Source organism: Dromiciops gliroides, chromosome 1, assembly GCF_019393635.1.
Source record: "Dromiciops gliroides isolate mDroGli1 chromosome 1, mDroGli1.pri, whole genome shotgun sequence".
NCBI classification, from domain to species: Eukaryota; Metazoa; Chordata; class Mammalia; order Microbiotheria; family Microbiotheriidae; genus Dromiciops; species Dromiciops gliroides.
The window spans coordinates 251833597-251843340 of record NC_057861.1 but is presented as its reverse complement, the minus strand read 5'-3'; the positions used below and the strand labels follow the sequence as shown (position 1 = coordinate 251843340).

The following is a 9744-nucleotide window of genomic DNA, read 5'->3' as shown; positions in this document are numbered from 1 at the left end:
TGAAGGTCTGTCACCTGCGAGAGAGAGAGATGCCTTGCTCTGTTTGGTACCAGAAGGCAAAGGAAGTAGGAGCAATGAGTGGAAATGCTAGATTTAGGATCACAGATACGAAAGTGGAAAAACACTTAGAAATCATCTAGACAACTACTTTTTTTTTAACTGAAAAAAAAATGAGGCTTAGAAGGTCTGAGTGAGAAATCCATAGTCATAAAACTAATAAGCATCTGAGTTAGAATTTAAACCCAGATCCCGTAAGTATAACATTCTACTATTTTACCACATTGTTTCTCAGACTTGTCAATGAGAGAAACAATAATTTAGACCCCCTTAAAAAATGGATTGTTAGGGGGCGGCTAGGTGGCACAGTGGATAAAGCGCCGGCCCTGGATTCAGGAGTTCCTGAGTTCAAATCCGGCCTCAGACACTTAACACTTACTGGCTGTGTGACCCTGGGCAAGTCACTTAACCCCCATTGCCCCGCAAAAAAAAAAAAAAAATTGAATTGTTTGCCTTAGAAAATGTTGGGTTCCGGGGGAGCGAGGCCTAGCTGGAGCTAATGCGCCCGGGAGACCATGCAGATGCGTCACTCTAAAAAATACCACTCCCCCGAGCAGGACTTTTTACCTAAGTCGCAGATGGAAGAGGAGGAGGTTTTACAGCCATGAGAATGAGGGGAGACTTCGATACCCATCTCAAAGGGAACCACTTCCCCCCCAAAAGATCTTGATCCAGAAGCCATGACCGCCTGCCCTACCAAAGGAGATAGCAGGAGCGTCGGGACAGTGAAAACTACAGGTATAAGGAGCTAAGCCCGTCCTATGGAGAGGATTATTACTCCGCCGGCTCACACCATCACAGGAAGTCACGGGAGAGGGACCAGCATCGGACCCACAAGCACCCCCACCACTGCTGCAAACGCTGCACCAGGTCTGGTAGCAGTGCTTCCTCGAGAAGCCAACAGAGCAGTAAGCGCAGAAGCAGGATGTGGAAGGTGACCTGGTGTGCCTGATCAGCGACTGACTCCAAGAGCAACATGAGATCGTGGGAAGCCTCGGGGAAGGCACCTTTGGCAAAGTAGTCTAGTCTTTGGACCATGCCAGTGGCAAGTCACAGATTGCCCTGAAGATCATCCGAAATGTGGGCAAGTACCGGGAGGCAGCCAGGCTGGAGATCAATGTGCTCAAGGAAAATCAAGGAGGACAAAGAGAACAAGTTCCTTTGTGTTCTGATGTCTGACTGGTTCAACGTCCACGGTCACAGGTGCATTGCCTTCAAGCTCCTGGGCAAGAACACTTTTGAGTTCCTGAAGAACAACTTCCAGCCCTCTCCTCTGCCTCACGTACGGCATATGGCGTACCAGCTCTATCATGCCTTAAGATTTCTGCATGAAAACCAGCTGACCCACACTGACCTCAAGCCTGAGAACATCTTGTTTGTGAATTCTGACTTTGATACCCTGTACAATGAGAACAAGAGCTGTGAGGAGAAGTCCTTGAAGAATACCGGCATCCGTGTCGCTGACTTTGGTAGAGCCACTTTTGACCATGAACACCACACCACCATCGTGGCCACCCGCCACTATCGCCCACCTGAGGTGAACCTGGAGCTGAGCTGGGCACAGCCGTTGTGATGTCTGGAGCATTGGCTGCATTCTCTTTGAGTATTATCGGGGCTTCACACTGTTCCAGACCCATGAAAACCTTGTAATGATGGAAAAGATTCTGGGGCCCCTCCCCTCTCCCATGATCCATCAAACCAGGAAACAGAAATACTTCTATAAGGGAAGTCTGGTTTGCAATGAAAACACTTCTAACAGCAGATACATGAAAGAGAACTGCAAACCCCTGAGGAGTTACATGCTCCAAGACTCCCTGGAGCACGTCCAGCTGTTTGACTTGATGAGGAGGATATAAGAGTTTCATCCTGACCAGAGGATCACATTGGCTGAAGCCCTGCTCCACCCATTTGCTGGCCTGATACCGGAGGAGAGGACCTTTTGATGTAGCCGAAACCTGAGTAGTTGATAGGTGTCCGACACTCGGCCTAGGGGTGGAGGTGGGGACAACCAAAGGCTACATGGGCCTGGGGCCCATGGGGATTTCTGTACCTCCCCTCCATCCTTTGTCATCAGGGCTTCCTCATGCTTGCAGACCCCCAGGAGGAAGAAGAACAGAGCTTACCAGAAAGCCCAGATTTGACCCCAAGATATTTATATGTTGTAAAGTTAAATACAGTGTTCTTACTGTTTGATTAAAAAAAAATGTTGGGTTCCTCGGCTTAGAGGTTTCCAAACAAAGGCTGGATGATCACTAGTTTGGGATGTTTTTAATGAGAAATCTTTTTTTTTCTTTTTTTCAATCTACAGAAGATATATTTTCTTATTTATTATGTTGATTCATCATTTCAACAAACATAATTTCTTATAGTACAGTAGTACTCCACTCTGCATTGCATGTACCATAATTTGTTTAGACATTTCCCAAATGATGGACAGCTACTTTGTTTCCAAATCTTAGCTATCACAAAAAGTACTACTATAAATATTTTGAAAGTAACAAGGGGGACTATTTTCTTACTGGTGGTTCCACTGGAGTATAAGCCCCACTAATGAGTCTCTGGTTCAAAGGGTATGGACATTTTAGTCACTTTAATTGTATAATTCCAACTGCATGCCAAATGGTTATACCATTTCACAACTCCACCAACGATGTATTAGTGTGCCTATCTTCCCATATCTCTCCAAGATTGAAGTTGTCAATTTTTTACCATTTTCTTCTAATTGAAGGATATGAGGCACAACATCAGAATCATTTTGATTTTCATTTCCCTTATTAGTGATTTGGGAAATCTTTTCATGCAGTTGTAGATACTTTGAAGTTCTTTTGAGAACTGTTTACTCATATCTTTTGACCATTTATTGGGGAATGGCTATTAGTCATATGTATTTATTAATTGTTTATACATTTTAAATACCAAACCCTTATCAGAGAACTTTAATACAAAGACTTTTACCCATTTAACCATTCCCTTCTTATATTAAATGTATTAATCTTGTCTATGTAGAATTTTTCAGTTTTAAATAATAAAAATTATCTATTATCTTTTTTCATGCCTCTATCTATGGTTTAAGAATACCTCTTACACATATGTGATCTGTTTCTTTTTGTATAGTATGATTTAAAAAATATATATTATGGTCACATATCCATTTAGAACATACTGTGGAATATGGTATGGGATGTATGTCTTAAGTCTAATTTCTGCCAAACTGCTTTCCAGATTTCCTCGCAGCTTTTATCAAACAGGAAATTTTGCCCTAGATTACTTATGTTTTCCATTTTATCATATAAATACTGGGTTATTGAATTTTGTTTTTCTGACTTTCCCTTTTCTAGTCTGTTCTATTGATCAATTTCTATTCTTTAACCACTATCAGATTGTTTTGATGACTGTTTCTTTGTAATATAGTTTGAGATCTGGAGATGCTATTCCCTTTTTATCCTTCTTTTCATCATTTCCTCTGATATTCTAATTTTTAAATTTTTCCAAATGAATTCTGTTACCATTTTATCGATCTCCATGAGGTATCCTCTTGGTAATTCGATTGGTATAGTATTGAAAGTATAAATCCGTTTTGTCATTAACAATATTAATAAATTGGTGTTCTCATTCTTATTAACATAGCCAGCCATGAACACTGATTATTCTTTTAGCTATTTAGGTGGTTCTTTAGTTTTGTTTTTTTGTTTTGTTTTGTTTGTTTATTTGTTTTGTTTTTGTTTTAAAAGAACTTTGTAATCGAATCTATACAAGTCTTTTCTGGCCATGGGAGGTTGATCCTTAGGTATTTTATGCATTTTGTAGTTATTAAGAATGGAATTTCCCTTTCTATTATTGCTTTTGTGTTTTGTTATTATTATTATATAGACATGTAGTTGATTTTTGAGGATTTACGTTGTAGCCTACAACTTTTACTGAAGCTATTGTTTCGACCAGTATTTTTGCTGATTCCTGAGAATTTTCCAAAGTCAACCAACATGTCATCAGCAAACATGGGTAGTTTTATCTCTTCCTTACTTATCTTTATTGCTTTAATTCCTTTCTCTTGTCTTATTACTATTTCTAACATTTCTAGAAGAACTATATCAAATATTGGTGTGGAAATGGGCATCATTGCTTCACTCCTATATTTATTGGAAAACATATTTTCCCCATTGCATTAGTTATACTTGCTTTGGTTTTAAATAGATTTTTTGTGAGTATTAAAAAACAGTTCTGATGCTGAATGAAGTGAGCAGAACCAGGAGAAAATTGTACACATTAACAGCAACATGTGTTGATTATCAACTATGATTGATGTAGCTCTCTCAGCAGTAACAGTGATCCAAGACAATTCCAAAGAACTCATGATGGAAATGCTCTCCACATCCAGAAAAAAGAACTGTGGGATTGAAATGCAGATTAAACCATACTATTTCTACTTTTTTTTTGGTTTTTGTTTTCCTTTTTGAGGTTTTTCCCCTTTTGTGTCTGATCATTCTTTCACAACATGACTAATGCAGAAATATGTCTAATATGATTGTACATATATAACCTATATCAGATTGTTTTCTGTCTTGGGAAGGGGGAATTGAAGGGAGAAAAGGAGAAAAGTTTGGAACTGCAGCTAGGTTGTGCAGTAGATAAAGCACCAGCCCTGGATTTAGGAGGACCTGAGTGCAAATCCAGCCTCACATACTTGACACTTACTAGCTGTGGGACCCTGGGCCAGTCACTTAACCCTTATTGTTCCACCAAAAAGTTTTCATCATTTGGTGGTCTTTTTTTTCTATCTTTACATGTAACTGGGAAAACCCAAAATACTATAAAAAAAATAGTCCCTCTCTATATTTTGTAGGAATTTTAGTATAAAAAGTATACTTTCTCCAAGGCTTTTTCTGCATCTATTGAAATAATCATGTAGTTATAGATGTTTGGTTTTAATATGATTATATTAAATTTAATTATTTTAAATAAAAAGTAATTGTATTTGGGGTAGACTTTCAAATTTATTAAGCACATATTAAGAATATCCTCTTCTTGGATGAGCATGAGGAAAATATAGCTGTAAAAAGTTAAAATTTTCCTCTGCTACCCATTGCTAGCTTATATCTTTAAGGTGGTGACAAGGTTGGTGAGGGTCAGACTTAAATAATAGGCTTACATGTAGATAGAGTGCAAGGTACACAATAATTAAATTCACTATGCAATGGTATACTTAAGACACAAATGGGCATTGTTAATGGCTCTTGTCTTTTACAGAAATAGCTTTGACATGAAAATAACTTCAGTGGGAAAAGTTTTGCTTTGGATTTTGTTTTAGGACATTTTTTACTTCCTAGGACCTATGTAGCCTACAAGTGGATCAAATTGGTAAGTTTTTGTATATCAGACACAGTGACTGGAAGAGGCAAGAGTCCCTCAACAATTCAATAGGTCTTTATTATGTCTTTTTGGTGTGCCAAGCACTATAATGGCCACTGCTGACACAAGATAAAAAGGACAAAGGTCTCATTCTCAAGCAGCTTATAATCTAAAGATGATGAAGAAGTAGATAAATAATGAGAAAAGGAGAATGAGAAACTCAAAGGTAAAGTTCTGAGAGAAATATGGAAAGAGAGCACCTTCTTCTGAGGGTATGGAGGGGATTGAGGGGAGGTCAGAAATGTTTTCATGGAGAAAAGAATTTTTGAGTGAAACCTTGAATGGGGGAATTTAAATAAATGGAAGTAGTATAAGGGTACGAGAAAGAGGGGAAGTCTATTTAAGGTAACAAAGATATCATGAACAAAATCACAAAAAGGAAAGAATAGGACGAAAAATAGAGATGAAAAGGAGTTCAATTTCTCTGTAGCACAGAGGATCATTACAGGGGTTGGTATATGACTAAACATGTAGTTTAAAATCTAATTGATGGGGGCAGCTAGGTGGCACAGTGGATAAAGCACTGGCCCTGGATTCAGGAGTACCTGAGTTCAAATCCAACTTCAGACACTTAACACTTAATAGCTGTGTGACCCTGGGCAAGTCACTTAACCCCCATTGCCCCGCAAAAAAAAAATCTAATTTATGACCCTGAATGTTAGAAGCAAGAGTTTATATTTTATTTAGTAGTCAATGAGGAGTTGCTGAAGGCTTTAGTATAGAAGTGACATGATAATAGGGATGCATTGGGAAAATCAATTGGCAGCAGCATTATAATAAATGGATGGGAGTGGGGAGAGACTAAAAACAGGCAACTGCAATAATTTAAATGGAAAAAAAAAGATGAGGACTTGAAATAGGGTTGTAGAAAAAAGGAGTTAGATGTGAAACATTGCATAGGCAGGAGAAACAGGACCTGGCAACTGGATGGATGGCCGAGGAATAAGGAAGAAACAAAGATGGCTCAAAGGTTACTAGTATGACAGGGAGGAATGATGGGTATCATTAGTAGAAGTAGAGAGGTTAAGATTAGGGCATGTGTGGATGGAGGTGTCAGGTTGATATTTGGAGAAAGGAAGGGAATAAGTATTTATATTGCACCTATTATATGCTAAGCAATGTGCTAAGCACTTATTAAAAATAACAAATATCTCATTTGAATATGGATGTACTAATAGGACATACAGGTGGATATTTACAAGACAATTGAGAACAGGGTACTAAAGCTTTGGGGAAAAATTACCTGTGGAAAATTCAATTTTATTGTCAACTGAATTCTAGACCTGAATTGTCAACTTAGTTCTGTCACCTCAAAATAATGTCAGCCTAGAGGACAACAGCTAGGTGATACAGTAGATAGAGCATTGGCTCTAGAGTCAAGAGGACCTGAGTTCAAATTTCACCTCAGACACATACCAGCTGTGTGACCTTGGGAAAGTCAACTTAACCCAATTACCTTAAAACATCTAGGACCCTCTCCAGTCATCCTGATGTATATCTCACCACTGGATCCAGATGGCTCTGGAGAGTGAGGTTGGTGACCTCACACAGCCCTCCCTCACTAAATCCATTCAGTGCAAGTCATGACATCACCCCAATGTCATGGCAAACACAACAATGTAAACCTAATCTCTTAAAGGTGGCTTTGGTGAAGCAAATTATGCAGAAATAGCTGGTTTAGAATCAGATTAACCACTTAGAAGTACTCAGATCACTAAGAAATGTTAAATAGTTGATTACTCACTAGCAAAGCAAGTTTAAGCTCCCAACCAGCTCGGGTTAATAGTTTCTGTTCAGCTATTGTTATCATATTGGGTAAAAGCTCTTCCTCAAATTAGGTAATTGTTTGATATACCATGGTAACAGGATGATGATATGTATAAATTCATAACTGATATGAATCAAATTGAGAGTAAATGCTTTTCTTTTCACTTAGGCACTTTTTAAGAGGAATTTTTAAAATGTAACTTCCTTTGCTGTTGTGTGTGGTGTGTCGGCCCTATTCTATAAGGAAGGACAGAGAATGTGAACTTTCTCAGCATTGCTAGCTGCTCTTCATGCTGTTGGTAGGGGGCATTACTGCACTGTTTATAAATAACAACCTCTTCATGATCTTTTCACTTCTGTGGCTGCTGAAGCATGCAAAAACAGTTCAGCACTCTATGTAGGACACAAATTCCAAGACCCAAAAGCTTCTCATAATAATAATCAGCTATTCAACACTGAAAATGAGTAACATTAGAATATATCCCAAAAAGTTATTGACTGAAATGTAAAGAGAGAGAGGGGAAATGGAACAAAATGTTGAACTTCCCAACGTTCCCTGGTTATTAGGACACTAGATGATAAAGATCTTGACTTTCATGCTACCAAAAAAAAGAAAAAAAGGAAAAATAAAAAAAGCCCAAGTATCAGGTTTCGATAGTTGACATTTTTATAACATCAATTTAAGGGAGAAACATTAGAAAATTACCCACGAGTTATGGAAAAGCTTAATGTCCCATGTTACCCTATCCTACTCTCTCATCGTGACCTCTGGAATCCACTTGGTTATAGTTTAAAAATAACCATTTCAGGGGACAGCTGGGTAGCACAGTGGATAAAGCACTGGCCTTGGATTCAGGAGGACTAAGTTCAAATCTGGATTCAGACATATTGACACTTACTAGCTGTGTGACCTTGGGCAACTCCCCTTAACCCACATTGCCCCACAAAAATTTTTTTTTTAAATTCAGGGGGCAGCTAGGTGGCTCAGTGGATAAAGCACCGGCCTGGATTCAGGAGTACCTGAGTTAAATCCAGCCTCAGACACTAGACACTTACTAGCTGTGTGACCCTGGGCAAGTCACTTAACCCCCATTGCCCACAAAACAAAACAAAAATTCAGAGAAGGAAAGCAAAGCTATTCCTAATTATGGCTGGGGGGGCAGGGAATGTTTTTAAATCACTAATAATTAGATAATGCAAACTAAAACAAACCTGAGGACCACCTCACACCCATCAGATTGGCTATGATGACATAAAGGAAAATGACAAGTGTTGGAGGAATATAAGAAAATCTGGTACACTAATGCACTGTTGGTGGAATTGTGAACTAGTCTAAAAAATCTGTGAAGTAATTCAGAACTATGCTAAAATGTTATTAAACAGTGCATACTCTTTAACCCAGTAATACCACTACTATAATCCAAAAGGATCAAGATCTATAATCCAAAAAGATCAAAGAAAAAGAGAAAAGAGTCATATGTCCAAAAAATGTATTTATAGCAGCTTTTTTGCATTGCAAAAGATTGGAGGGCTGCCCATGAACTGTGTAAAGGTTGAACAAAGTATGATATATGAATGTGATGGAATACTATGTGCTATAAGAACTGATGAAGTGGGGTGGTGCCGAGATGGCAGAGGAAAAGACATTAAAATCACAGAGCTCCTGACACAATTACCCCCAAAACAGACATAAAACAACCCCTGGAGCAGCAAAAACCCACAAAAAGACAGGCTGAAATTATTTTCCAGCCAAAGACATCTTAGAGGGGTCCATGCTGGGCTGGAGAAGAGTCCAAGCCCATGATCACCCCAACGCAGTCCCCAGGCAGGCTGCACCAGAGAAACTTACCCCCAAGCCTCCAAATCAGGTGCAGCACCAGTGTTGTCTGGAACTAAGGCTTATGATCAGGTGAAAGGGCTGAATGCCTGGCCCAGAGTGTGTGGAAAATACAGGGGTATTTGTGGGACCCTAAGAGGAATTCGGTTATCCCACCCCAGTGGGGAATCAGGAGGAAATCATGAGCAGTGGGAGGCTGAGGTAGGAGAGGGGTACAGGCTCATCTGAGCTAATAAACCATAGCACACAAACTTTTTGCTGCCTGGTTAATAAGCAAGTTGACTTGAGGTTATCTTCATACCAGAGAACAGCCCAGGCAAGAGAAAAACCTGCCCTCCCTCAAACCAAAATACCTAGGACCCCCTGAAGCTTGGGACAGTGTAGCTTGGATGTAGGGCTCCAATGTAAGAGGGAGTTATAAGTCAAGTAAAAGACAAAGAGATGAGCAAGCAAGGAAAGTTGAGAATTATAGAAAGTTTCTTTAGTGACAAGGGAAGATTGAGGTTGCACCCTCAGGAGAGGATTAGCAACCTCAGGGCCCCTACATTCAAAGCTTCCAAGAACAATATGAATTTGGGTCTCAGGCCATGGAAGCTCTGAAAAAGGGACTTTGAAGAGAAAGTAGGAGAGATAGAAGGAAGATTTAGAGAGGTGGAGGAAAGAATGAAAGAGAAAAG

At 39.3% G+C, this 9744-nt stretch overlaps 1 pseudogene; it reads left to right on the top strand.

Moving 5' to 3' along the window:
• The first annotated feature begins 578 nt into the window (after positions 1–578).
• On the top strand, positions 579–2024 carry LOC122748026 (annotated as a pseudogene).
• Positions 2025–9744: the final 7720 nt, after the last annotated feature.